The sequence below is a fragment of the Lissotriton vulgaris genome, chromosome 6, assembly GCF_964263255.1.
Source record: "Lissotriton vulgaris chromosome 6, aLisVul1.2, whole genome shotgun sequence".
Classification (NCBI taxonomy): domain Eukaryota; kingdom Metazoa; phylum Chordata; class Amphibia; order Caudata; family Salamandridae; genus Lissotriton; species Lissotriton vulgaris.
The window spans coordinates 991,382,069-991,409,554 of NC_141694.1; the positions used below are offsets into that span (position 1 = coordinate 991,382,069).

The window sequence follows — 27,486 nt, forward strand, 5'->3', positions numbered from 1 at the left end:
CTACCCTCGTATATCAGGGACACCATGGATGTGCTTAACAAATTAGAGGATGTGACATGGGAGCTGTCGCCATTTCTTTATGAACTTCAATAAAAAAGATATTTTGGAATCAACATTGTTGAACCTGTGACACATCTTTGAACATTTATTTATTTTTATTTATTTACTGGCTTGTATAGCGCTGGTATCGACTCCCGTGGGAGCATCTCCGCGCTTTTGACATCTGCCACAGTGCAATCGGGAGAACGTAAGCTGTCTAAAAGCTGAAAAGGAAGGTCTTTAGCATCTTCCTGAAAGGAAGGTATTCTGTGCAAAGCCTTAAGGAATTAGGAAGGCTGTTCCAAAGAGACGGTCCAGCTATTGAGAGAGCTTTACTGCCCTGTCTTGCCTTCCTCGCCCTAGGCACTACTAAAAGGCCCTGTTCGCTCGAGCGAAGAGGGCGGACGGGCTGATAGGGGACAAATTTGGTGGCCAGGTATGTCGGACCCATACCATTGAGACTCTTGTGTATGGTACAGCATACCTTGAATTTAGCCCTCTGTCTGATGGGTAGCCAATGAAGCTTTTCCAGTAGGGGCTTAGAAGGGGAGCGAGGGGGTGCATTTAGGACTAGCCGGGCAGCCGTATTCTGGACTACCTGCAGTCTTGCCATGACTCCCTCATTGGCAGCTAGCAACAGGCCGTTACAATAGTCCAGGCGACTTATGACTAGTGCCTGTACCAATGTTCTTCTGCTGGCATCTGGCAGGAGGGGGAAGATTTTGCGTAGCATACCATCACGACGCTCCCTCAATTTATTTGGTGTGTGAGTATCTGTATAGGCGTATGAGTGTGTATATCAGTGGGTGTATTGATGAGTGACTGTATGGGTGAGTGGATGTTTGTGTAGACCTATGAATCTGTGACTGGATATGTACTAACTGGTATTGGTGTGTCTATGGTTTCCAGAATGGCAGTCTGTATTTTTTAGTATGTGTATGAAAGGTTATATTAGGGTGTGAGGAGGTGCATCAGATATTATGTGGATGCTGTCATCAATGATATCATCTGAGATGTCATCAGCGAGGTCACTGACCGTGTCATGGCTGATGTAATATGTGACGTCAAGAGTAAGCAAAAAGACCAAATGCCAAAAGTTGCATTGTTCAGATAGGTATCAAAACTATGATAAAAAACTGTACTAAGCGAACACATTTTTGTTTTTTTTACTGTTCACGACCACCGGGTGCCAAGAGCGCTGTTTGTACATGGTTCATCTCCATGATCACATCAAAAATCTTGATTACTCTTTTAGCGCTACTTGCTAACCGATTTTGAACATAAAATCTTCTGAAGAGACAATATGTTTAGTACGACCTTTAGGGAAAGTCAATAGGATCCTAATAACAACAGAGTCAAGAGTCTTAGAGTTTGACAATCAGGAATGGTATTTTGACAGTCTGAGCAAAATTTTAACCTGAACGGCAACGAGCAAGCTCTGTCCAAAACATCGTCAAAACAGAACTCCTTGTGGGGCTCTGTCGTAAGTGTAAAAATAACTACACTACAACAAAAGTAAACAAGCATTGCAATGCAGTAGGTCTCGTGTTTTGTAAAAGTTAAAGCAATTGGTGTTATGAATTATACTTTTTATTTATATATTTTGGTTTACAGTCGAGTGAGTATTTAACAAAAAAAACTTCCTTGTACATCAGTTTTCAGACGACAATAAAAATACCAAGATGAATCGAGTGATTCATTTTCCTACTAGTGAGAGTTCAGAATTTTGTCTGGTTGCCGTTTTCACTCATCGTAAAGTAGCACAGAGGGTTAATGTGCCTGCTACAAAGAACATGTACCATCAGTGCTTTAAATGGGCCGGAACTCACAGGTACTGAGTCCCGGCACTTCTTTTTAGCACTCTGAGTACTGGCACTTTTCTACTGCCAAAGAGAGGAACGGTACTCATGAAACTGTAGGCACATTGACTGCTAGTGCTGGTGATCTGTCTCTGACAACCAAGCACGTCTGTAGCCCTGACTGGTGAGCAGAGCCCCCTCTGAACTATTCAGCGGGGTCTCATTTGTATACCGTTCTGGTGTTCACCATCATGCTGTGTTGCAAACACAGGATCGAGGCAGCCAGGTGACATCACATTTAAGAGAGCAAAGGAAGGGAACAAGGTCAAAATGGCTTTAATCCTACCTGGTTCTTTTGCTTGAGTGTCTGCTTATGTATGTCGAGAATATATAGTGTTATGCTAAGCAACAGGAAATAACAGTATGGAAGCAGCAAATATTATAAAACATGTAAATAGTAAAACATCACTGCATTTGGCTTTCGTTTTTTTAAACAAATTAACCTGTTTTGTTTATAGAAAAGCATTTCTCATGTGCTTTGGTATGTGCTGCAACTAGTATTGAAGCCAATAGGTATTAGCATGTCTTGCTCTTATCCCTGCCCACTCTGCCCATTTAAAAGAGTACCTGCACTATTTTTTCCTCATTTAAAGCACTGTGTACCATGCAGATCAAAGAACCGAGTGTGAGTGAACTATGAACAGCACTAAAAAAAAATGAGTGTACATCAGAGAGAGGCTAGGGAGAGATGAGGTTCACTGTTGGAGAGTGGTAGCGAGGGAATTCATGGAGAAGTAGGATATGGGGGAGGAGAGTGCCAACAAAGACAGTGTAACGGCTGCCACCAGCTATCGAGCCGGCCCTGGCTGGGAGTGTCAGCACCCCACTCCCTCCGAAAGTACAGGTCTAGTTGGCGCCTGGACCCCATTCATAGATCCAGGGCCTGGTGTGGTGCAGTAATGTGCAACTTCAGAAAACCAGCATTTACAATGCAATAGGTCTCGCAATGGCATTTGTTTTGAGCTATTGGCATTGAAAATGCCCCCTCCTTTGTGAAGCATTAATCAAGTAATGACGTTGTAAATGACAATGTCTTTTACCCCCTGTTGCCCCCTGCAAAGTTCATCATAAAAAGGAATATCTGACAATTGCATCTTAAACATTTTGCAACAATTCTATAGTTTCACTGCGGTTCTAAATTAAATTGTAAAATAAAATTGATATTCTCATAATATTAGCACATTGAATGCATTCAAATAAAATGTTATTGTTTTATTTGTCAGACCAACTGTAAAGAGGGGGGTGAGTACTGACAGCGCCACCTGAGTCAGACCCAGCAGACTATACCATCCAATCAAAGGGGGTTGGAAAGTATTGTAATCTATCACAAAATGTGGACCTCTTGCCAGCCTCACTGGATCGAAGCAAATCTCCCATAGTTCCACAGAAACCCAAAAAGGCATTTTCATGAGGGGCCATGGGCCGTAGTGTAGTACTATTCTGGGATGCAATAACATCAAGGTTGGAGGTTCAAGCTGAATACGGGTCGAAGGAGTGTTGCTCAATTGTCAGAGCGGGTACCTTTGGCCCGGGTTTGAGCTTCATTTAGGCAGGAGTAAAAGATCTGGGCTAATTTATGAACGGTGGTCGGTATATATTTTTTGTACCTTATTGCAGCCGCTTTACCGAATATCTTGATCGGTATTAGGTATCTTAATTTTACGCAGCTGCTTTGAGACTGTCTCATGATAACAGCTATACCAATCATCTGTGAATATAAAATGGCACTATATATATATATATATTTAGGTAAGCGGTACGTGTGGGAAGTGTCTGCACAGGTAGGAGGCTATTTGCCTTTCCGGAGTAGCAGCCGCTTACATAGGCAGGGAAGCCAGGCAGGGCGGCCCAGGTTTTAAAACTTGTTCCTGGGTGGCCGGATTGTTAATGCGTCCGACGTATGTCAATCTGAGGATCGCGGGTTCGAGTCCCTTCGTGGGCGGGTTACTTTAAAAAATAAAAAAAAAACAATAATAAAGTGGGCGGTCCAAGTGGAAGGTAACTAGAAATGCAGAGTGCCTGCCGAATGAGTACAGGAGCTGCCAAAATGGAATGGATAACGCAATGGCACAACCCAATAACCTCAGTATCGGTGATGGGGCCACACAGCCCTTCCCGCTCAGCAACCAGGTTCAAAGTCCGCCATCGGCGCAGCATGATCCCGACGGGATAGCTTACAGGGTGAGCACGGGAAATGGCAGGCGGAAGGGAGGGCTACCAGGAGCATAGCCACAAATGTTTTTAGCAATTTAGAACCTGGCTCAGCAAAGTGCCTTCAGTTACAAGGCCCTTGCAACATCATGTGGCAAGTTTGAGAGCCCGCTTTATACAGTCATGTGCATAATGTGAAGTTCACCTAACATTAATTATGCGCTGTATGATGGCTTAATGTGTTAAGAACTTGCTGCACTAACGCGGAAAGCGCTGTGTAACAGTTGGAAGTTTTGTGTGAGAGGCCTGCAGTGTGCGGCTTTCGCACCTGGATTATTTCTGCGCATGGTTGGCGTGATGCGTTATGTTCATTTGCTTCACTTGATTTTTCATGTTTGTATCGTCAATGTGGGTGGATTTACTAGGGAAAGTTGTTGTTGTGTGTGAATTGGTGGCCACATAGAACAACGAGAGCAGGGGAATTGTTATAGGGGGAGTGCCTCTTAAATATTGCCTAGATGTGCTACCTGTTGAGCGGTGTACCATATCATGCCTTATTAATTTGTCTTACACTAGAGTTGAACAGGATATAAATGAAAGGGTGTAATGGTTGAGATGTGGGCTGTGGAAACAGTGGCGAACAAAGGGTTAATCGGACCCTATGGCAATTTAGGAGACGGGGCCTCCAGAGAAGTGGGCCACTCACACTACAGGATCATCATCCCGGTGCCCACTACACATGTGGTACTATTAATAGACACGCCCAGCATTAGGAAAGGCGCTCTTGGCTGACGGGTGGGCTGTGAGGGGAAGAGCCCGCATTAGTTCCGGTTTCATTTTTGGAAACAAAGAAAACTCTGTGAGCTTGGGACGGTAGAGGGAGGGTGGGAGTAAAGTGACGGGTGGGGCGTGTTGTGCCTGCCTTCAGCTCTGCCTCCTTTTGGGACAGCCATCTTGACTGGATCACAGATTGTTTACATAACACGCCTCGTGAAGATAAGAAAGTGCTTAACGACAGCCGTGCAACAAGCGATCCAGTCCGGAGGGGCCGTCCCAAAATGAGAAAGGGCGGCAACAAAAAAAACTAATTTCCAATGGCAGGCCACCGTTTAGCATTAACGGTGACGCCAGTCAATGAAAATGAGGGGCAGGGCTTTAAGCCCCATTCTGAAATCTCCTCTCTAACTATAGGTCTCACAGAGTGAGCGGCGCATACGCTGCAACGCTAGGCAAGACCTAAAAATGACAGAATCAGAAAGATATGTGATGAGGAGATGGTAAGCTGTATGAGTGAAAAGTAGAAAAGAGATGTGGGAGGAAGAGAGTGGGGCTATAGTAGAAGAGGTAGGAGGAGGAGACATGGTGTGGTGAGAGGGGAAAGAGTTCAGGTGATTGTTGAATGAGACTACGGTAAAATGCAAGGTAAGAGGGGCAAAGAGCCAGATCTGGAGATTCGACAGACTGGAAAGCAGCAGGAAACAACACAAAAAGAAGGCGGAGAGCTGAGAGAATGGAAAGGGGCAGGAGACAGCAAACACTGAAGGAGAAGAGGTGGCAGAGAGAATGTTGAATTGCAGGATGAGAGGCTAGAGAAGGGTGCATAAGTTATCGGGAAACAGACACTGAGGAGTCATTGAGTGACAAGTCCAGACTGAAGTCTGAGGTGACTAATCTGGAGGGAGAGGTGGGACAGAGTAATGGAGTAGCATGGGTTGTGTAGCTGTACCATGAGTTACTGAAAGGTATTTAGAGTTTTTTTTTGGGGGGGGTATTCCGTTAGATACAACGAGGGGGGTCCGGGGGGATTTATTGTGTTGAGATGCCTGTGCGTTATTGGTGTATGACCTGAATGAAGCAAGTAATGTGCGCTCACTACGGTCTCGTCTCTTATGTGATGGTGGCCCTATTGCATGTGATAACATAGAGTTCACAGTACCAACAGTGAATGTACAACAGTTCCCATTGGCAAGTACGGGTTATGTAGTGTCATGAGAGTAAAACATCACTGGTGCCATCAGCATTAGTGCCTGCATGTTGGCGAGTGTGTATTTTCAAACTGATGTTTCATCTGCAATAGTATAACACTCATTCACTGATCAGTTACATGCATTATTAGTTAGTGTGATGTAGGAATGTGGGGATCATATGTGGGTGTCTACACTGATCCTTACAAGGCAATCTAAGTATACAATACCAAAAAGTGGAGTGATGTGCCTGCCCACTGGGACTCTAGCGACTGTACATCTTTATATTATAGATGTTCAGGGACACCCAAAATCTCCAAAGGTGTATTGGCTTGTGAATAAACAATCTATGACTGATGTCATCACCTGTACCATCCAGGATTGGGGATGTTCATATGGCTATATGGAGTGTTGTGCTGTGTGAATTCAGAGTATCTAACTTCCGATTGTTTGGACCTCAGCGTTTTCTGTGATTGTTATCTGTTAAATGTGATACAAAGCTAAACTACATGTGTCCAGCTTTCTTTTGACTTTTCAGGTAGTGGACATATGATGTAATTTGGAGTGCAATGAATATTTGCATGTTACATGATGTCTGCCACAACAGTAATTGATGGTACATTGGTGTTTAACTTGACTTTCATGACATCATGATGCGTTATGAGTAATAGTTAGATTTGTTTGATTTTGGGTCTTGAGTGAGCAGTGTCTAAATCTCACACTTGGATCCATCTTTTTGGTTACATCTCTTACAATTTTAAACCACAAGTGCCAAAGTATGCAAGGTGATCAACTATCCTAGTATGGACATAAGGATGGAGTGTAGACAATTTAATCAATGCATTTGGGCATGTCTGGGGTATGACATGAGTGGATCCAACTGCTTGCAGGTTATGTAGCATGCATGCATGCATGCATGTGGTCATGCTAAATTTGAACCATGAAGGTGGTGTGATATGTGGACGTCAATGTTTTCTGTGAATTTTTGATGCTGAGGTGTAGAAACGTAGTTGCTATAAACCCATGTTCCATGTCATTTCAGATACATCCAGGGAAAGCAGAGGAGAAGGGACCAACGTCCTTAGGGACACAGCTGATCACAGCAGTTCCGTACATGAGACGTCCGACAGAGAGGGACCCAGTGACAAGGAGGGTGCAAGGAGTGCCCCGGAGGACATCAGCTCAAGCTCATCATCATCCAAGTCCTCCTCTAGCAGACATTCCTGAGTGGTGGCAGGCCCAACAGGATCAGTTCCACTTTCATCCTTGTCTGCGATCATCCCGGTTGTCCCCCCCAAGTTGGCCGTTCCCGCTCCTTTAAGAGGGGAAAAGTCTCCTTCATTCCAGGCACCTCAGCCCCTGCCCCCATTAGCCCTTTTGCCCTGAGTGAGAAGGCTACTGACCTCCAGAGGAGCACCTCTGCGGGCCAGACTGGAGTCCTGAATGCCATCTGGGCACATAGCAACCAGCTGACCCAGATGGTTGCCTACCTGGAAGGCATTCACACGGCCATGCCTGTCCTATATATATCCTTTCAGGCTCTGGCCTCCTCCCTCACAACAGCCATCCACCCATACCAACTTTCCACCCCTCCCCTTCCCCATCCACATTCCCTCTTCCCATTCCTATGCCAAGCACACACACACCTAAGCATGCACCCTTCATCAGGCACCACTCACAAACACAATTAACTCAATTAACATCCAAGTAACTCAAACATACATGAACATCGCAGAAACTCATCTCCCTCAACACCCCACCCCACCATCGCTCCCCACATACCCTCAGGCATCACAGAAACTTATGCAAAGACCTTCAAAGACCAACCCATACCCACAGACACCACACACATCCACAGACCCCTACACAACACCCAGCATTAAAGCAGACATCACGCCAATATCCACAGATCCCTCCATAACAAAAATATTCCCAGACACCGCACGCAAAGCCACAAACTTCTCCACAACACCCAGCACATCCACATCACTCCCGCCAAAAAAACGCAAATACTCAAATTCACCCAAACAACAGACACCAATACAACACACAGTGTAGACAGCAGACCCGTCCCACACTTCCACTTCCTTTCTCCCAAACCTAACTCCATTCTGAACACCCTATCTGTTTTCTTTGTGAATCTGTCATGATTGCCCTTATCCCTGTGTAACCTGCCCCCCTCTCCCAAAGTCCTGACAACGCCTCCCATACCCAGGCCCATCCCTTCCACTTCCCATTCACCTCTGAAAAAACAGCCTCCCCACCCACTAAACCAAGTGAAAAAAAGACAAAAAGAAGAAAGAAAACCTCCTAAAGCTAATAAACCCAGCCCAAAAGTCCCCAAACCCTAAAAGCCCCCTTCCCAAGTATCATCTTCTAGGTGCCTGCAATGCTCATTGAACGCCCCTTTGTGATGAGGTTCCCTAGCAGTATGGGCAAGTTTAGTGGCACAGTATGTGCTGTGACAAATGGACTACGAAGGGACTGGCCTTTGTTTTATTTTTGTATGGCTTTAAATCCATTCATTAAAACTTTCACAGTTTGGAAGACATTAGCCACACCATTACTTTCCTATTTATTTGATGTTATTGTATATTTAGTGATGTATGAGTACAGTTGTGTTTGCTTGATCACTGATTGCTGCTCCAGTTGAAGTGGTTAATATGATGTGACCTTGGAACCAGTGCTGGAGTTGGACTGCACAAGAGGAAACGTTGGATGGTGTATCTGTGGGTTAACATCCAAATGAGGCAGATATTGCATTGGGTGACAGGCTATGTGGTAAGTATTTCAGTTTGTCCTGGTCACTGTCAATGTCATTTAGGTTGCACTCCTCCCTATGATGTATTTTGGATGTGTGTTTGATGTGTTGGAATAAGATATTTGTGCATCCACACATGGAGGGTGTCAACTTGTCATACCGTTGGGGAGTTCTGCATGGACATATGTTCATTTTGCAGTGTGTACCATACAGCTATTTCATCTAGATGTGTGCCACATGCTATTAGTGCTGTGTTTGCTTGAATAAGTTGCACTTACCCATTCCATACACATGAACAGCACTTGGCTATGCTATTGTTAGTCCCTCATACACTTCAGTTCCCAAGTCCAGTGCACATGGAGTTTGTCAGACATGTGCAACATATACTGTGCCCGAGGGCCCTAACCTTTCATGATTTCCCTCGGTTGAGGCATAGCTATCCTGCAGAGTTTTTCCCTTGTGTCCTTAGAACGGTTCTTGTACTGATTCTATGTAATCCCATTGACTGACATTGCCCTTTCATGTAGCTGATGTGTGAGAGTCTAATACAGAGTTGTAGCAAATAAGGTGTGTTTTACTGTAATGACACAACCATATAGATGTTTCTCTGTCATCAAAGCAGGACCTGGTATGTGTGCAATGTGATGTGTCACATTCACTAAAGCATCTTGGTTGGAGTTGCAGGGGCAGGGGCTTATGGTAGGGGAGGTAGCTTTTCAATGTCACTTTCCCAACACTCTAGAAATGGTAAGCTGAATGACTAATGAAGATCAGTAGTAACAAAGCAGACAAGTGGGAAAGGGCAAACGATGTGTGACAGGCATTAATAGGTGTGATATTTTTGAAGAGGTGCTGTTGTGGAACACAAAATAATGCACACATCACTATCACTATACATAATTTGCAAATACATGTCCATTTGTGTACAGTATGCCTGTGCAGTACAGTGTTTTGGCCTAGGAGGACATCCTCCAGATGTATTTTTGATTAATGTTTTGAAACAATCCCAGACAGGGTCCTTGTATACGTGTAACTTACTTAGGGACACTGTGAGAAAGTGCATTCTTTCTGCATGGTTGCCCCCACTTTTTGCTGAACTGCTGATGTACTTTGACTGAGTATGCCCTGGGCTCCTGCCAATCAGGTACCCAGGGCCTATGCTATTTCCCCAAAAACGTGCATTGAAGACCAAACCCAATTGGCACTCTCTGTTCACAGAATCAGCCCATGGTAAATAGGATCACAGGTACCCAGGGCACTGTGACCAGGGAAGGCCTCCAAGGGCTGCAGCACTTATTGTGCCAACCTTAGAGGCCCTGTACCTTTACACTCACACACTGCCATTGCACGCTGCGTGTTTTGGTGCAGAACAAAGTGAAGAGTCGACATGGCACACATCCCTGTGTGCCATGCCTACAACCCACTGCCCTGGCATGGATCAGCCTCTCGCTGGGTGCACTATACCAGTGGTGAGGGTACAGGTGCATGAGCCCTGTAACCCTACAGTGTCTAAGCCAATTCTTAGACACTGTAAGTGCATTAATGCCATTAAGAGTATATGGTGCTGGGAGTTTGTCATTACAACTCAACAGTACCCCAATGGCTTACTGAGAAGTTACTGAGACTTTTTATTCAACCTACAATCCGTACAATGTCCAAACTGCATATATAAATTGACACCCCCGTTTCCTCAACAAATACAAAATTTACCCCAAGTAAACACCATGGCCAAACCTACCCAATGTGCGCTTATTAATGCTCGGTCACTTACAAAACATAAAGAGGATATATATGAACTCATACTAAGTCAAGACCTAGATCTCCTCTTTATAACAGAAACATGGACAGATCAATCATCCGGTCCCGATCTCCGCACAGCTGTCCCGGATGGATATTATGTGGTCAGGCAGGATAGACCCCCAGGGAAAAGAGGAGGCGGTATCACCATTGTACATAGAAACAATCTGGTCACAAGGATAGAACCAACTAACCTTGATTCAGCTGAAGCACTAATTTTCTGCATTAGACTCTCCCCCATGCAATCCTTCAATGGCACTCTTATTTACCGCCCACCCTCCCTTCGAACCCCCTTTCTAGCATCCCTTAATACCCTATTAGAGCCCATAGCAGCTAATCCGGACTACACAATATTAGGTGATTTCAACTTTCATCTAGAAAATCTCAATGACAGAGATTCGTCAACTTTAGTCTCTGACCTTTCCTCAGCAGGTCTCAAATTACTGATTACCGCTCCTACCCATCAGGCTGAGCATACATTGGACGGCATTTTTTCCAATAATCCTCATATCACCTCACTTTCAGTAAAACCATTAACATGGACAGACCATGCTGCATTAATGTTCACCATTATAACCAGGAATGTCAAAAACACACACTTGACAAACCGTTCTACACAATTCAGAGACTGGAAGAATTTGGATGATCTAACTTTACAGTCCACCCTGCTCGCTACCCAACCAGGGCATACAACGGATCCCCACATTGCCTCAGAAAATTACACGGCCTGGCTCAATATTGCCTTCAATGCGTTGGCCCCTGTAAAATCTATACGGCCAAATCGCAATAGACCCTCCGCTCCTTGGTTTTCCGAAACCCTCAGACTGGAAAGGCAGCGTTGTCGAAATTAAGAAAGAGGTTGGCGTAAACTATGGTAACAACGATAGAGATGCCTACAAAAAAGCTTTAGACATTTACAGAACGCTGTTAACTACAGAAAAACAAAAATATTATAGGGAGCAAATAGAGTTAGCCAAAAATTCCACTAAACAACTCTACCAAGTTGTCTCGAATCTGTCCACCCCACCTATGTGTACTACCATAGAACCATCTCAAAATCTGTGTAATGAACTGGCAGATTTTTTCAAACTTAAGGTTAATGACATCTTTTCTAACTTTTCCACAAAATTAACTTCAGAACCCACCAGTCCCAATACAAATCACTCCCCTACTTCCACAGCTTTGTCTGAATTTACTCAAATCACCCCTACACCGATAAAGGAAATGATAACAACTATCAAATCAGGATCACCACTGGATCCATGTCCACCTATGATCATTAAGCCAGTGACCAACCTGATAGCTCCCACTCTGACAAACATTTGCAACGCAATGTTTCGTTCAGGTTCTCATCCTTCGGTTTGGAAGAAAGCAATCATCAAACCCTTATTAAAAAAAACAAGCCTGGACCCCTCAGAATCCAAAAGCTATCGACCTATCGCATCCCTCCCCTTTCCGTCAAAAATATTCGAAAAAATTATGAATCATCAGTTGGCCAATAACATCGACCAGAATAATCTTCTTGATGATACCCAATTCGGATTCAGGAAGGGTCATGGGACTGAAACTGCCCTGATAAAGGCGGCAGATGAGGTCAGAGTGATCATGGATCAAGGAGGCGCAGCAGTTCTGATATTATTGGACCTGTCTGCGGCCTTCGACGCGGTCGATCATAACATCTTGATCGACCGTGTTGGAAAGATCGGCATTCAGAACAAAGCCAAATCACTGCTGACTTATTTTCTCTCTGGCCGTGAGCAATCAGTTAAACTGGGTGATTTCTTCTCCCCTGTTTTCACCTTACCGTGTGGTGTTCCTCAGGGATCCTCGCTAAGTCCAACGCTATTTAACATCTATGTGTCGGACTTGGCGAGGGTCATTAAATCATGTGGTATTGGGTTAACATCCTATGCTGATGATACCCAGTTGGTGCTGGCTGTTCATAACAACGGAGGAGAAGTTGCAGACAATTTTCAGGATGGTATGATAGCCAGCAGTTTCTGGATGGACCACAATTGTTTAAAATTAAACTCAGACAAGACGGAGGTCATGATATTTGGTAGCTTGACCCCGTCTTGGTCTCCAGCATGGTGGCCTTCTGACCTAGGCCCTTCCCCGACACCGGTTAATAAAGTCAGGAATTTAGGGGTTCTATTTGACAACAAGCTGTCATTTGTAAGCCATGCCAATGCGGTAGTCTCAGCATCTTTTTATACTTTGAGGATGATCAAGAAACTACTGCCGTTTCTGCCAGCCAGCGCGGGCAAAACCTTGATGTCAACTTTAGTTTTATCTAAGGTTGACTACTGTAGTGGATTACTACTAAATGCCCAAGAACAAGTTCTGAATAAGCTACAACTTGTCCAAAATGCTGCTGCCAGAATCCTGACCCATACTCCAAAATTCTCGTCCATCTCTCCAATTATCCGACAACTGCACTGGCTCCCGGTTAGGAGCCGCACCAAATTCAAGGCGCTATGTATCACCTACAAGGCTAGGAATAGCATAGGGCCAGAATTTTTAAAGAAAGCCATGTCTGTTGATACGCCCAAAAGAGCCTTGCGCTCTTCTACAGCTAATTTGCTTCCAATTCCTCGCACTAAAAAAGTGAATTGGGGGACAGACGCTTCACAGTCGCTGCCTCCAGGCTGTGGAACACGCTCCCCCTCCATATAAAATCCTGCCCTTCCCTGATGACGTTCCGGAGACAATTAAAAACATGGCTTTTTAATCAGTAAGAACTTGATCTCTCTCTGCACTTGATCTGAACAGCGCCGAGACACCTTAGGGTATTTGTGCGCTATATAAATTGCATAAATAAATAATAAATATCAAACTTCTCAGCACATTAAACCCACACTGATACGAGTGTGGGATTTAATGAAAAATGCACACAGAGGGCAACTTAGAGATGCCCCCTGAAAATGACCTAACACTAGTGTCCAGGCTGAGTGGCTGCTCCCCAGCTGCCACAACCAGACATATTTGTTTCTGGACCCCTGGGTCGAGAGCCTGCCACACTTGGGGACCTGAAACAATGCACCTCCTGTGCCAAGCCTCCTACCCCAGGATGGGCAGGTTCCACGAAGGGGAATCTTCAAAGGGTTACCACCTTTGTGAGCTTCCCCAGGCCTTTGGCTGCGCCTAGCAACTGGCACCCCACCGGTTTTGACCCCCACTTTGGGCACGAGAACCGGCGGGAAAACCAAGTGAGGAAGGGAGGGGTACCCACCTTGTCAAACCCATCCCTCTGGTGTGGAAGGCGAGGTTAAGCAAAACTCTCTATCCCCGCCATCTTGCATATGGGGGGGACCCAGCCAACCAGAGTGAGGCATATGCCCCCCTCCGACTGGAGGGTCGCATATTAGGGGGTGTACCCACCCCAAGGAAGGGACCCATTGGTCCCAACCTTTACTTACCTGTAACACCCCTAAATTTAATATTAAGGGGCACAATGGAACCTTGCCTCCTCAGACAAGCAGCGACCAAGAAGAAAAGGAGAAGGACCGAACAGCCGTGCTGAAGCTAAGAAGAGGAGGATGACTACTGACTTGGCCCCAGTCCTACCGGCCTGTCCAGATCTCAAACCTGCAGAAGTGAAACTCCGGTGTGTCCTGCAGCCAGAAACCTCAAGAACCCAGAGTACCTGCCCTGCCTTCTAAAGAAAAGACTTTGTCTCCCGTGAACACCAGATTTGTTCACCAAACAGTCTCCAGCTCCGGCGAAATCCACAAGTCTGCACCACTCCACCAGACGCCCGCAGCCTGAGTGGCCCAACACCACGAGGAGGTCTCCCTGGTGACCCTGACCCGAGACCCAGTGATCCCTGACCTGCCTTGAGCCTAGAGTTGACGCCTGCAGCCTCAATCTAGAAGGTCCCCTGCAACCAGGAGCTGGTAAGAAGATCCGACCCTAAAAAACACACCAGCACCTGATGCCCCACTGCCTTGAGTGGCCCAACCGACAGTGTCTAGCCAATGCCCAGCATCCCAACTTACATCTCCAAGTGGTGGTCGCACCCAGAAGACTTCATCCCCGAGCCTGCAGTGTGTTTCCAAACCGGAGAATCCCCATTGAAAGTAACAGGGCACCTGACGACAAAACAGCACCCTGCACCCAGCCGCCCTAGTGCCACTGAAGGTGTACCTTTGGTGTTAACTTGAACCCCATTTGCCCTGAGCTTAAGTCCAGGAGCTTTGCTCCCACAATCTTGTGGCCTGCTCGTGAGCAGCCACCAACCGGAGGCCCCGTATCACCCATTGGGCCTCAGCACTCAGCACCCGGCCGCCTTAGTGCCATTGAGGGTGTAACAAGAGTGCAACCTTGACCCTGGGGACCCCTGAGTCTAACAACAGAAACCCAACTCCCACAACTAAGTACTTACCTATTAACCGATAACTCTATTTCCTCCCATAGGATAACATTGACTGTTTTTCTATGAAAAAGTTTTAAGTGTGGAGTTAGAAACGCTTTTACTTACCTGTTTACAGGAAATGTCTCGGTGCAGTATCCAGGTGTACTGGACTGTATAAGAAAATGTTTAAAGTAACTTACTTGACATCCTATTGAAAAGTCAATACAAAGTATATGTACATTATTCCAAAGTATTGCATTGCCAATAATTCTACTGTACTTAAACAAAAGTATATATACAACTGCAATTCAAACTGTATTATTACTGCACAGTATAAATCACTTACTTGTTCCAGGCTTGCTTCGTTCTAAGAAATAAAATAACTAAAAGAATATTTTTATACAAAACCAATTGGTCTGAAGTTCAGTCTTTGAGTTTGTGCAATCATTTGCTGATTGAGTGTCTACAACAAATGCTTAACACTACGCTCTGATGCACAAGTTACTACTTGTGTAACGATATATCTGTAAGAGACATTAGTTAGAGATAGATTCCTTACCTTAGAATATACCCAGGCATCAGACTGGATCTGGAAAGTTTTGCTTAGCAGTACCCTTGCACGTCAGTAGGTGGCGTCCTGCGGCTCCGCGTCCCTCACTGGCGTCGTCAGCGCCGAGATGACGTCACGGAGAGTACTTAGGCGCCACCCATGCACGCGGACGTCAGTTCTGTACACGACTTTCCGCGCCAGGAACGCAGAGCCATGCAAGATACTGATGATTGGTGCATAAAACTAGGGCCCTAAAAGGGGATGACCTTAACCTTAGTAACCAGTTCGCAGAATGGGGAGTAAGGGCTAATGTCTCTTACAGATATATTGTTACAAAAGTAGTAACTTGTGCATCTGAAAGAGACACATTAGTGATAGATTCCTTACCTTAGAATAGATACCCCAAGCAATACCAACCCCGGTGGTGGGTCTGCGAACAAAATTACACCAAGAAGTCACGGAGAACAGACCGGCCAAAAAGCCGTCTCTCCGGACTTGACTGTCAAGGCAGTAGTGCTTTGTAAATGTGTGCAGCGAGGCCCACGTAGCTGCCTGACAAATGTCCTGCAAGGGAACGCAGCGTCCCAAGGCAGAAGTGGCTGCAGTTGCCCTGGTCGAATGGGCACGCAACCCCACAGAAAGGCTCCTTCTTGGCCAATGAGTAACATGCTTTGATGCACAGAACGACCCATCGGGAAATGGTCCGTTTGTGCACAGCCCGACCTTTTTTGGCGCCCACGTAGCCAACAAAGAGTCGATCATCCACCCAGAACTGCGGTGTACGCTGCTGCTAGAAAGCAAGCAGACGTTTTGGTTCCAGACAGTGGAGCCTCTCCTCTTCCCTGGAAGGAGGCGGAAAGAAGGTGGGCAAATTGATGGTCTGCCTGATGTGGAAGGGCATGAAAACCTTTGGCAAGAAAGAAGGACGGGTCCTTAAAACCACCTTGTCTGGATGAACAGAAAGGAAAGGAGGTTTAGAAGAAAGAGCCTGGAGCTCACTCACTCTTCTGGCAGAGGTGACAGCTACCAGGAAAACCGTCTTTAGAGTAAGAAGATGTAAAGGACAGTTATGAAGAGGCTCAAAGGGAGCGCACATCAGAAAAGTCAAGACAAGATTAAAGTCCTATTGAGGCATTATGAAAGGCACGGGAGGAAACGTGTGTGTAATGCCTTTGAGAAATCAGTTAACAACCGGGGACTTAAAAAGAGAAGGCTGAACAGGAAGCAGCAGGAAGGCGGAAATGGCAGAAAGATAGCCTTTGATAGTGCCCAGAGCAGAGCCCTGCTAGGCCAAAGATAGGAGAAACAGAAGAACCTCAGAAAGAGGGGCGAAAGGGGATCCACAGCCTTTTTATGCACCGTGCCTCAAATTTGTTCCATCGGCAGGCGTATACCGTTTTAGTGGAGGGACGCCTGGCTGCCAGAAGGACATTACAGACTTCGGGAGGAAGGTCGAAAGCCGTCAACTGTCACCGCTCAATCTCCACGCATGGAGGTGGAGGCTGAACAGGTTCGGTGGAGGACCGTCCCCTGCTTCTGCGACAAAAGATCCTCCCAAAGAGGCAGACAGATCAGGGGATCGATGCTCATACTGAGTAGTTCGGGATACCATACTCTTCGAGTTCCGTCTGGAGCCACAAGAATAACTTGGGCCCGGGCTCGCCTGATGATCTTTAACACTCTGGGCAGAAGTGGTATAGGCGGAAAAGCGTACAGAAGACCGCAGCTCCACTCGAGACGAAAAGTGTCCCCGAGCGAGTGCGCCTTGGAAATTCCAACACGCAGAACTAATGACATAGCTCGTTCTCTTCGGTGGCGAGTAGATCTAACCAAGGCTCTCCCCACTGCAGAAAGAGACCTTGCGCCAAGTCAGAGTTCAGATGCCATTCGTGATCCATCAGCAGCGGCGGCTGAGTTCGTCCGCCCTGGCGTTCAGAGAATCTGCCAGGTGTTGAACCACCAAGGTAATGCCTTGATGTTCCAGCTATGTCCAGAGGCGCAGAGCTTCCTGACATAGGGTCCAGGACGCCACCCCGCCCTGTTTGTTGCAATACCACGTGGCGATGGTGTTGTCCGTGAACACCTGCACTACACTTCCTCAGGCAGAGGGAAGGAAAGCCTTCAGTGAAAGTCGGATCGCCCGCAGCTCCAGAAGGTTGATATGGAGCAAGGACTCCGCCGGACACCAGAGGCCTCTCATCTCCGCCTCTCTCAAGTGGCCTCCCAATCCCAGGAGGGACGCATCAGTCACCACTGTGTGCTCCGGGTGGGGAAGGGAGAGGGATCTGCCATTGACCCAATCGCGATTCGTGAGCCACCACTGCAGTTGTCGTGCAGTGCCCTCCGAGATCTGGACATGATCGGACAGGTTGCCCTGATGCTGTGCCCACTGAAACTTCAGGTCCCACTGCAGAGCCCGCATATGACACCTGGCATGTCGCACTAGCAGGATGCAGGAGGCCATCAGGGCCAGGAGCGGGAGGATCATCCTGACTGAAACCCGGGATAGAGGCTGAAAGATCAGAATCATAGCCTGAATAACCCGGACTCGCTGCTCGGGAGGATAAACCCGAAACTGTGTTGATTCACAACTGCTCCGATGAAGGGAAGCTTTTGAGAGGGAGTCCGGTGCGACTTCGGCACGTTGAGGGAGAACCCCAGCAAATGCAGGAGGTCGGCCGTAGTCTGAAGGTGGTTGACGACTGCCTGGGGCGAGCCCGTCTTCAACAACCAGTCGTCGAGGTACAGGAAGACTGACACCCCTGACCTGCACAGATGAGCTGCGACCACCGCCATCACTTTCGTGAACACCCGAAGGGCGCTGGTAAGGTCGAAGGGGAGCACAGTAAACTGAAAATGCTCCTGGCCTACAGTGAAACGCAGGTAACGACGGTGGGCCGGCAGGATGGGGATGTGAAAATATGCGTCCTGCAAGTCCAACACTACATCCAGTCTCCAGGGTCGAGAGCAGTCAAGACCAGAGCCAGGGTTAGCATCTTGAACTTCTCCTTCCGGAGGAAGCGATTCACTTCCCGGAGATCCAAAATAGGACGCAGTCCCACTTTGTCCTTCTTCGGGACCAGAAAGTAGTGGGAATAGCAACCACTCCCTACTTCTGGCCCAGGAGCGCACTCGATGGCCCCCTTGGCCAAGAGGGCGGCAACTTCCTGTTGGAGTAGAGCCAAATAATCCCCCGACATGCGGTGGCACCAAGGTGGCATGGCTGGGGGTGGGGACTGGAAGGGAAAGGAGTAACCTTTGCAGATTATCTGCAGCACTCATTTGTCCGACGTAATCTTGTGCCAGCGGGGGAGGTGGTGGCAGATCCTGCCACCCATCGGCGTGGGGTGCTCCCTGAAGCTCAGATTAGGAGGGTTTAGAGGCTGAAGCAGCTGGGGTGGAAGTGGATGGACCCGCACGCTGGTCCCCCGACCGGCCCTTGCGGAAACCGCAACTACGGCCTCGCTGTGGCTAGTTCTGCACAGGCCTGGTGGAAAGGCGCGCCTGGGCGCCTGGGCGCCTCAACCCTGGTTACGAAAGGAACGAAAAACAGGAGTGGCTGGGCCCTTAGTAGAAAGACCCAGGGACTTGCCTTAGCCCGCAAGTTTTTAAAGCGCTCCAGTGCACTGTCAGCCTTGTCGCTAAACAGGCGGGTGCCATCAAAAGCCATGTCCATGAGCGAACTCTAGACTTCGGGCGAGAACCAGGTCGAACGCAACCAGGCGTGGCGCCGCAACGCCACGGTCGTAGAGATCGCCCTGCCCAGGGAGCCGGCGGTGTCTAACCCACACCGGATCGCAAACTTAGCTGCATCTTTACCCTCAGCAATCGCCTGAGAAAGGGTAGCCTGCACCTCCTCAGGACACTGAGGCAACACCTGAGCAACAGCGTCCCACACTGCGTGGGAGTAGCGGCCAATAAGCAGGCGGTGTTCACCGACCGCAGCCCGAGGCTGGCCGAAGAGAACAACCACTCCTCAAACTGGTCCAACCTTTTAGAGTCCTTATCCGGTGAGGCCGTGGAAAAGACACTCGGCGACGTCAAGCCCTGAATGACCAGGCTCTCAGGCGTAGGGTGAGTGGTCAAGAAAGCGGGTAGTACTATTGGAGTCTTAAGTGAGTTCCAATAAGAGAAAATTAAACAGTTGTACAAGTCATGAGTGAGGTGTGTGAACAAAGCTGCGGAATGGTCCCGGAATTGAACTATCTGGGTGTGCTTGATGTCAAGCGGCCTGCACTGGCATACCTGTTAGTATGTTTCAATACAGACATATTTATAAAAATGTTTTTAAGGAAATATGTACAATGAAATGAATTTGATTATATACAATTCTAAATAGATTTATAGCTTTTAACAAATGTACTTAATTTATTGTTTTAATCATCTTAGGGATGGTCAACAATTGATGGGGCTCTAGTAGCATGTGATAATGTGAAAATTTGCTTCCTGATAGACTAATGGGTATTTTTAAATTTTACATTTGTTAAATGTCTAGTTGTTGTAATGTCTTTTACGATTTCTAAATCGAAATAAAGACTTATGAATTGAATTGACATATCAGGGGATGCTACAAAATATCTGGGTTTAAGTGTACTTATGAGTGATTTCTGACATAAAATTGGCGAGGAACCCTTGATAAAAAGGTGCACCAGGGTAAGTCTAAAGCGTGTTAGAGAAATAGCAGCAGGGTGTTGCAGGACAGGGGTGCACTGACACAGTTGTGCAACAGCCCCAACACTTTAGCATGGCAAAAAAAGAAAAACTAAATATAGGATTCAAAAGTGAGACCTGACATTAAACAGCAGTCTAATTTGGTAGCAAGTACTCATCCAAGCATTACCGTTTTTTTTTTTTGCAGCAAATAAATCAACCACAACAAAAAAATAAAACAAGAAGCCCTAAACAGACAGAGTAAATGTTAGACTGAAACAAAACAAAGGACCCAGCCACTTGCTGAGTGGACTTGATGGTTTCTTTGTTCCTTTACTTATGAGAAAAACGTTTTTCGTAAAACCCTCACTCATCAGGGTTACCCCTTGGTGGCATGCTTCATCATGGGGTCCTTCCCGTTCCACAATGGGAAGGGTGTGCTGTGACCTGACGAACTGTGCAGGAGCACTGAATGTGGTGACTCTGTGAGGCAGGCGATTCTGCTCAGGAGGAGTGAGGTAAAGGAAGATGTGTGTTTAAAAATACCTTGCTGGTGGGTGATGCTACCTTTATTTTGACCCCCAGGCGGTATGGTTAAAAACAGGGGAACAACTTAGGGCTCACGGGGTTAATGTCCCTAAATCCTAATGGTCGACATGTTTCTAGCCTACCCCTACGGCTATTCATCAGGCCTAGTATCAGCTATTGGTATATCTGGTTCTACTCCTACTGTTGGTTTGCTAAACCCAACTCAGAAAATTGTGCTTCATTCGCACATTAATACATTCATACACAGGCGCAGTACTGAATTAATATCACATGGTAATTCTACCATGAATATTTGTTCCTGGTCAAGGCCTAGGCTTCATTGCTCACCCGGCGGGAAGTTCCCGAGCGGATCATCTAGAGGTAATCACATGTAGTTCTTGCTTTGACGAATGTGTGACTAAAAGCGGAACTTCCTGCCGGGTGGACAGCAGGGGTGACAATGGGCACCCCAGTTGGGACCCTCTAGTAAGGGAAAATGGTGCAGACAAGGTCCCATTAAGCTGTACCCTGGAGCGGGGTTGTATGTAGTTGGCCCTGATCATATTGATAAATTTATCTGCAAAGCCGAAGTGTTTGAGCGTGTTAAAAAAAAAAAAACAACCAGTCCACCCTGCCAAAGGCTTTTCGGCATCCAGTCCCACAAAGACAGCTGGTATCCTTTGCTTAGTTACTTTCTCGATCAGGTGTACCGCTCGACGAATGTTATTGTGAGTCTGCCTGTCTTTTATGAAGCCTGATTGATCAGGGTGGACAAGGTCTGGCATCAGGTCATTCAGCATGTCTGCCAAAATGGCTGAATAGAGCTTCACATTTAAATTTAAAAGAGCATTAGGCCGGTAGGAGGTGCAGAGGTGTGAGTCTTTCCCCGACTTAGGGATCACCGCCTCTGCCATGGAAGGAGTCACCCCAACCTCTTCAGCCATTTTGTTAAAGAGATGCGTAAGATGTGGGATGAGATTGGGCGCAAATGTGTTATAGAAATGAGTTGTCAGACCATCCGGGCCTGGAGCCTTGTTGGGCTTGAGGGATTTAATGGCTGTGTCCACCTCCTCTTGTGTCATGGGTATCGCAAGAGTGTCATTCATGTCCTGTGAGACCTTATGGAAATTCATCATCTGGAGGTATCTATTTTGTACATTTATGTCCCGTGTCTCCCCTGTGTAAAGATTCTCGTAAAATGCCCTGAAGATATCAGCCTTTCCCTCATCTGAGGACACTAACTGACCGCCCCTGTCCTGTATGTTTCCAATGTATTCCTTTTCTCCTTGTGTGTAGGAAATCTGACGTAGCCGCAACAATGTGCATTCTGCCCGATTGTTATATATCACATTAAGCTTCCCACGGAGTGCAGTGAGTGTGTGTAATGAACCCCTGGCGAGCGGGCGTGCTCTTTTGTTCTTTCTCCGCCAGCTCTAGTTCAGCCTCTAAGGTCTCTTTAGATCTCTGTTTGTTCAGGGCAGTGTTGAGCTCTATACATTTTCCCCTTATGACCGCTTTGAACGCATCCCAATGATTAAACACTGAAGTATCTTGGGATGAGTTCAAATTAAAGAAATCCGTAAATCGCTTCCCTCAACTCGTTCCTCAACAGGCTGTCCCGTGTAAGGGAGGTCAGAAATTACCACTTAGGTGTCTTGGATACGCTACCACTACAGCTGAGACATATCGAGACCGGACAGTGGTCGGAGATCGAGAGTGGGAAAATCTTGGCCTCCTAGAGCGAGCCCAACAGGCTCTGGCCAATAAAAACAATCAAGCCGAGGGTAGGTGTGGTGTGGTGTACATGTAAGTAGAACGTGTAGTCTCTAGTCAAGGGATAAAGCGTACGTCAGGCATCTTTGAGTCCAAGGTCGTATATTAACTGTTTAGCGTTTGTAAGAAAGGAGCTTGCGTCTGTTCTATGAGGGTGTTTACTATCTATATATGCTTGCCAGGTAAGCCCCCTCCGCAAGTCTTCCCACCTCGTCTAAAAGTGTTGCCAAAATGGCAGGCTGATCAACATTGGGTACGTAAGCCGCAATAAAAGTGCATAGTCTCCCCCTCAGTATACCCTTCACCATAATCATCCGACCCTCCTTGTCTGTGTGAATGGCCTCTGGTTAGAATTTTGTTCAGCCATGAAAGAGTAGTGCTATCCCACGGTGTTTGGTGACTGCTGAGGACCTATATATAAGGGGATATTGTTTTGTGTCGTAGTCTCAGCTCTTCGGCCCTTTTTAAATGTGTCTCCTGAAGAGCCACAATATCTAAGTGGTGGTCCATGAGATATTTCCAGATTTTTTGTCGCTTATGAGGCATATTTAGACCTTTAACGTTCCATTATACTATGGAGATCACCATAACTCTGTTTCTATCCCCCCTCATCTCCCTTCCGTCTCCTGATTCCGCAACACTGAATTTCGGTCCCCTGGGGTCTTGCTATTGATCCCCCAGCCTCACCCCTCTCGCGTGATGCACTCGGACTACAGAGTGCAGCTGTAAGATGCATATTTGGAGGCACCACCCACCCATGAAGCCCCCCCAACAAAAAGAGAAATAAAAACCCCAACAATACCAACATCAAAGAATGTCAGCTAGATGATGTAACTCTGATTGTGTGTGTTACTACCCTTCTGGGCCTGTTGGTGGATGGTGCGACCGGAGTCCCCATCCACGCCCGTCTCGAGTGTTCAAAAAGATCGCCATCGTCAGACAGTCAACTGTAAGTACGCAAATCCTATCACCGTCAAGTTCAGGAGCAGCCGCCTTAGACCCCTGTGTGGTCGTTAGTCACATGCCTCTGTTCTTTTCCTGCGAGCGCCTTGTTCTCGTGATATCTGTTAGAGCTCGGATCAAGACACCTCAGCCAGTTGATTATTTATGACACCCCTTCGAGTTTGTGGTCCATTGTGGTTACGTCGTGCCGCCTCAAACCTTTCCCCTTGCCATTTCCTGCGAGTTCTCGGTCTCAACAGAGGGAAGGCCCAGCAATCGTAGCCTTTCGTCGAGCTCAGTAGCGTGGCAAATCGTACTGTTATGTTCAAATCTCAGTCTAAACGGATATGTCTATCTATATTTCACCTGCTCTTCACGGAGCTTCGTGGTGTTAGGCCTGAACATTTGTCTTCTTGACAGAATTGCAGGAGCCAGATCCTAATAGACGTTGCATTTGTATCCCTGAAATAAGATGTCATTTTTTTTTCCTGGCCTGCTGTAGTACCGCTTCCTTCACCTTGAAGGAGTGAAATTTAGCGAGAACATCCCGGGTCCGTGGCCACTCTCCAGTGGTTGGTCCCCCTACACGGTGTGCTCGCTCTAGCTTAATCTTGAGCTGTCGTGGGCTTACAATCTCAGCAAAGAGACTCTTGAGGAAAGCTTCGAGATCCAACCCCTCTGCCCCTTCTTTCAAGTCCTGGATCCTAATGGTATCCCTCCGTGCTCTGTTTTCTAGATCTTCGGATCTCATTTAGGCTAGACAAAGTTGACACTGAAGATCTTGAAGTTTTTCTTGCGTGTCCTTGGCTTGCTTGTCCAGCTCCTGGGTCTGAGTTTCCAAATATACTACTATCGTGCCCATGAGCCGACATCTTGCTGGAGCGTGGCCATGCGGGGGGTTAAATCCGTTTTGAGTTGATCGATGAAGGCTCCGATATCCTAATTGAGCTCAGCGCGCAATTCCGTTTTAAAGTCTCTCAGGGACGCCAGCAGATTCTCTTTTGTGAGGGCCATACTGTCCGTGGGTTCGCCGTGCTCAGGTGTCTGTCTTTTTTCCGCAGGAGGAAAGAAGCTGGAGACTTTATTAGTTGCCTTCTTGGGCAGCATAAGTGCGGGCACCGCAGCTCCCCTCACAAGTAAGGTGATTGCGCCGACAGTGGAGTGTAATCACCTTTCACCCCAACTGTGCAGCTTCTATGCTGAGCGATGAAGCCAATGCCTCTCACCCTCTGCAGCACGCTGGTCCAGGTACAATATTTTAGTAGTCCTGAGGGGGCTAGTGGTTGTGATAAGAAATCTACTGCAGGGTGTCACCAGAGCTCATTAAGTTGCAGGGGAGTTGCAGGATCCCTCATGCTCCCCTTCCCCGTGGCTGCTCTGGGATATTAGTGGTGCCACGGGCATTCATTTTGCTGGTACTCTCCTTCGCTCACTGTTTCGGCGGAATATCAGCCGCCATCTTCGGGTCAGGTACAGTCAGGCTTGGGACTGGTATGCTGCTAGCTCCCGAACATGACCTGGCTGGCCGATGTCCACTGTGGTCCCGCTGTATGTACTCCTTCAAGGCTTTCCGCTGCTTCCCTGCCTCACCTCACAAGCAGAATGCCTCGACACATAAGTCAACCTTTGGCGGCGGTGCTCTCCTCTGTGTTCTTCGGAGTCCCCGCTCCTTCAAACGCGGTGCCTCGCGTCTCAGGTACCGCTTCTTTAGGGTCCCTGAAGTGGGTGAGAGCGCCGGTATGTTGTTCAGGTCTCACCGAGGGGCGGCTAGAAATCAGCTGTCTCTTCTGCCGCAAAGCAAGGTGGCTGCCATTGTGTGGTGCTCCGTGGCTGCGATCATCGAGCCCCGGTGGGGCTCAAAGCAGGGATCGCTCCCAATTAGCAAGGCCCCTGTGCACTCTCTATCTGTTCTGCTGCATTTTGCCTGCCCTAGATGTAAGTTTGTGATTGCTGTTGGCACTTAAAGGCTCAAGACACTGGCACGGACCGGGAGCAGAGATGAATCATGTCCACCCAGCCATCTTGCCCAGTCCCGCACTCCATTTCCCTGTTTTTAACCATACCGTCTGAGGGTCAGAATAAAGGTAGCATCACCCACCAGCCAGGTAATTTTAAACACACATCTTCCTTTACCTCACTCCTCCCGAGCAGAATCACCTGCCTCACATAGTCACCACATTCAATGCTCCTGCATAGTTCGTCAGGTCGCAGCACGCCCCGTTCCATAGTGGAACGGGAAGAACACTATGGCGAAGCATGCCACCAAGGGGTAACCCTGGTGGGTGAAGGTTTAATAAAAAACATCATGTTTGTCCCATAAGTAAAGAAACAAAGAAACCATCAACTCCACTTAGAAAATGGCTGTGTCCTTTGTTTTGTTTCTGTACATTAGGCCTTGGAGGGTGGCCCCAGACTGAATATCCTCCAACTCCCCCCCCCCCCTTTTTTTGATGTACAAATGTTAGCTGGTCAGCCTTAGGGTGGTCTTCCCCCAAACTTTTTGCCTGCTTCTTTATGCGGAATTCTTTTTGTTGGTCTTAGGACTCTGAGCACTTTACTATTGCCAACCAGTGATAATGTGCATGTGCTTTGCCCCTAAAACATGGCTTGACTTATCTATATCAAAAAGGGAGATGGGTGACCAGGAGCTACTTATGGTTCAGTGCCCGTGCTCCAATTTCAAATGCTTTAACCAAAGAGGGGGTTTGTCATTTTGGTTGATGTGGGACACCTGTGGATCGTGCTCCTGTGTTCACTTAACCTGATCTTGATTGGTCTGGTGAGCATGCGCGTAGTCCAACACTACACCCCGGCACCTGCGCATTGCCGTCCACAATGACACAGCACCCGGAAATAAAAACCGCCCGCACCACTGCACGGAGCAGTATTTCTAGACCTGCTCCACGCTGGCCCCACAAGATTCAGTCCGGCGTATGGTGGGGTAGGTGTTGAGAAGCAACTGGTGAGCAGTAAACCGTGAGTAATCCTGAGCAGCTCACATGCATAATGTGATGATAGGCACTGAGGCATGTACTTTTTGAGAGTTTCGATTTATTGCCCACATTGACGTAACTGTGCTATCTATCTTATTTTAGCCCGTGAAGCTACGGGGTTACCTACACCGCAGCCCATGGATTAATTCTCCATGCTACCTTAGGTGAGGGTTTTGCTAACACTTTGGCTAAACTATACGACCATTCCGTGATGGGGTTAGCCTGAACAGCCTGGTAGGATGGGTGTACACATGTCGTGTATCTCGCCCAAACGCCACACGACAGCGCGCCGCATCACCAGACTGTATATCGACGATCGCAAACATGCGCTTGGCCACTGGTGACACCTCTTTCTGGGCACCACCCGGTATAATAAGGTGGGCCAGAGTACCAAGAATACCCTCATTTTCACCTGCTTTGGGGCACACAAGGAAGGGTATTTTCTTAGGGGATCTCGGTTTGGCCCCTGACTACCGAGGTCTGCCCAGGGGGTAGCCGGTTTTAAGCCTTTGTCGCCCATCAAAATGCCTGCAACAGTTGATAGTTTTTCGCAGGCATTGACCATATCTTACAATCAGTATTGATGTATGTTTCTTGTCTTTTTGCATTTCTCTTTTACTTCTAGGTCCCCTTTTGGAGTAGATCAACTAATTAGTTGTAGCGGAGCTGTAGTCTTCACAGCTCACGCTCGCTCCATTGAAACCGGGGGCTAGTATACCCCTAGCACTTACACTTCCTCACTACACTGTTTACTTGATTTAATTGGTCCTGATGAAGCGCATAGGATTATTATGACCGTCTCAGCGCGTAACATGTCGACCTGACCATTTTAGTTACTATGGTACATCACTACCCATAGACGTAACTCACAACCTCTGTTTTTTTAACAGGACAAGGGTACCTAAACTATTAATAAATTCCTTTCCCGGTACCCCTTAGCCATTTTTATCCCACTACTCACATACACCTTCATTTGTGCACGTAGGACCCTCTCCACATACCCGCATTCATCTTACGGCTGTTCTCTTAAAAATATCTCAGCACAAGCGACCCTTCGAGGGACCTGTAGGGCATTGCAGTGCCGGCCCAACGAGGAGCAACCGCCAGATGATGAAACATGACATC

The 27,486-nt window shown here is 47.2% G+C and overlaps 1 protein-coding gene across 14 annotated transcripts in view; it reads right to left on the reverse strand.

The window, feature by feature from the left end:
- LOC147708315 (protein 4.1-like) overlaps positions 1–27,486 on the reverse strand; it is a 1,681,744-nt gene that overhangs the window by 50,492 nt on the left and 1,603,766 nt on the right. The window lies entirely within an intron of this gene.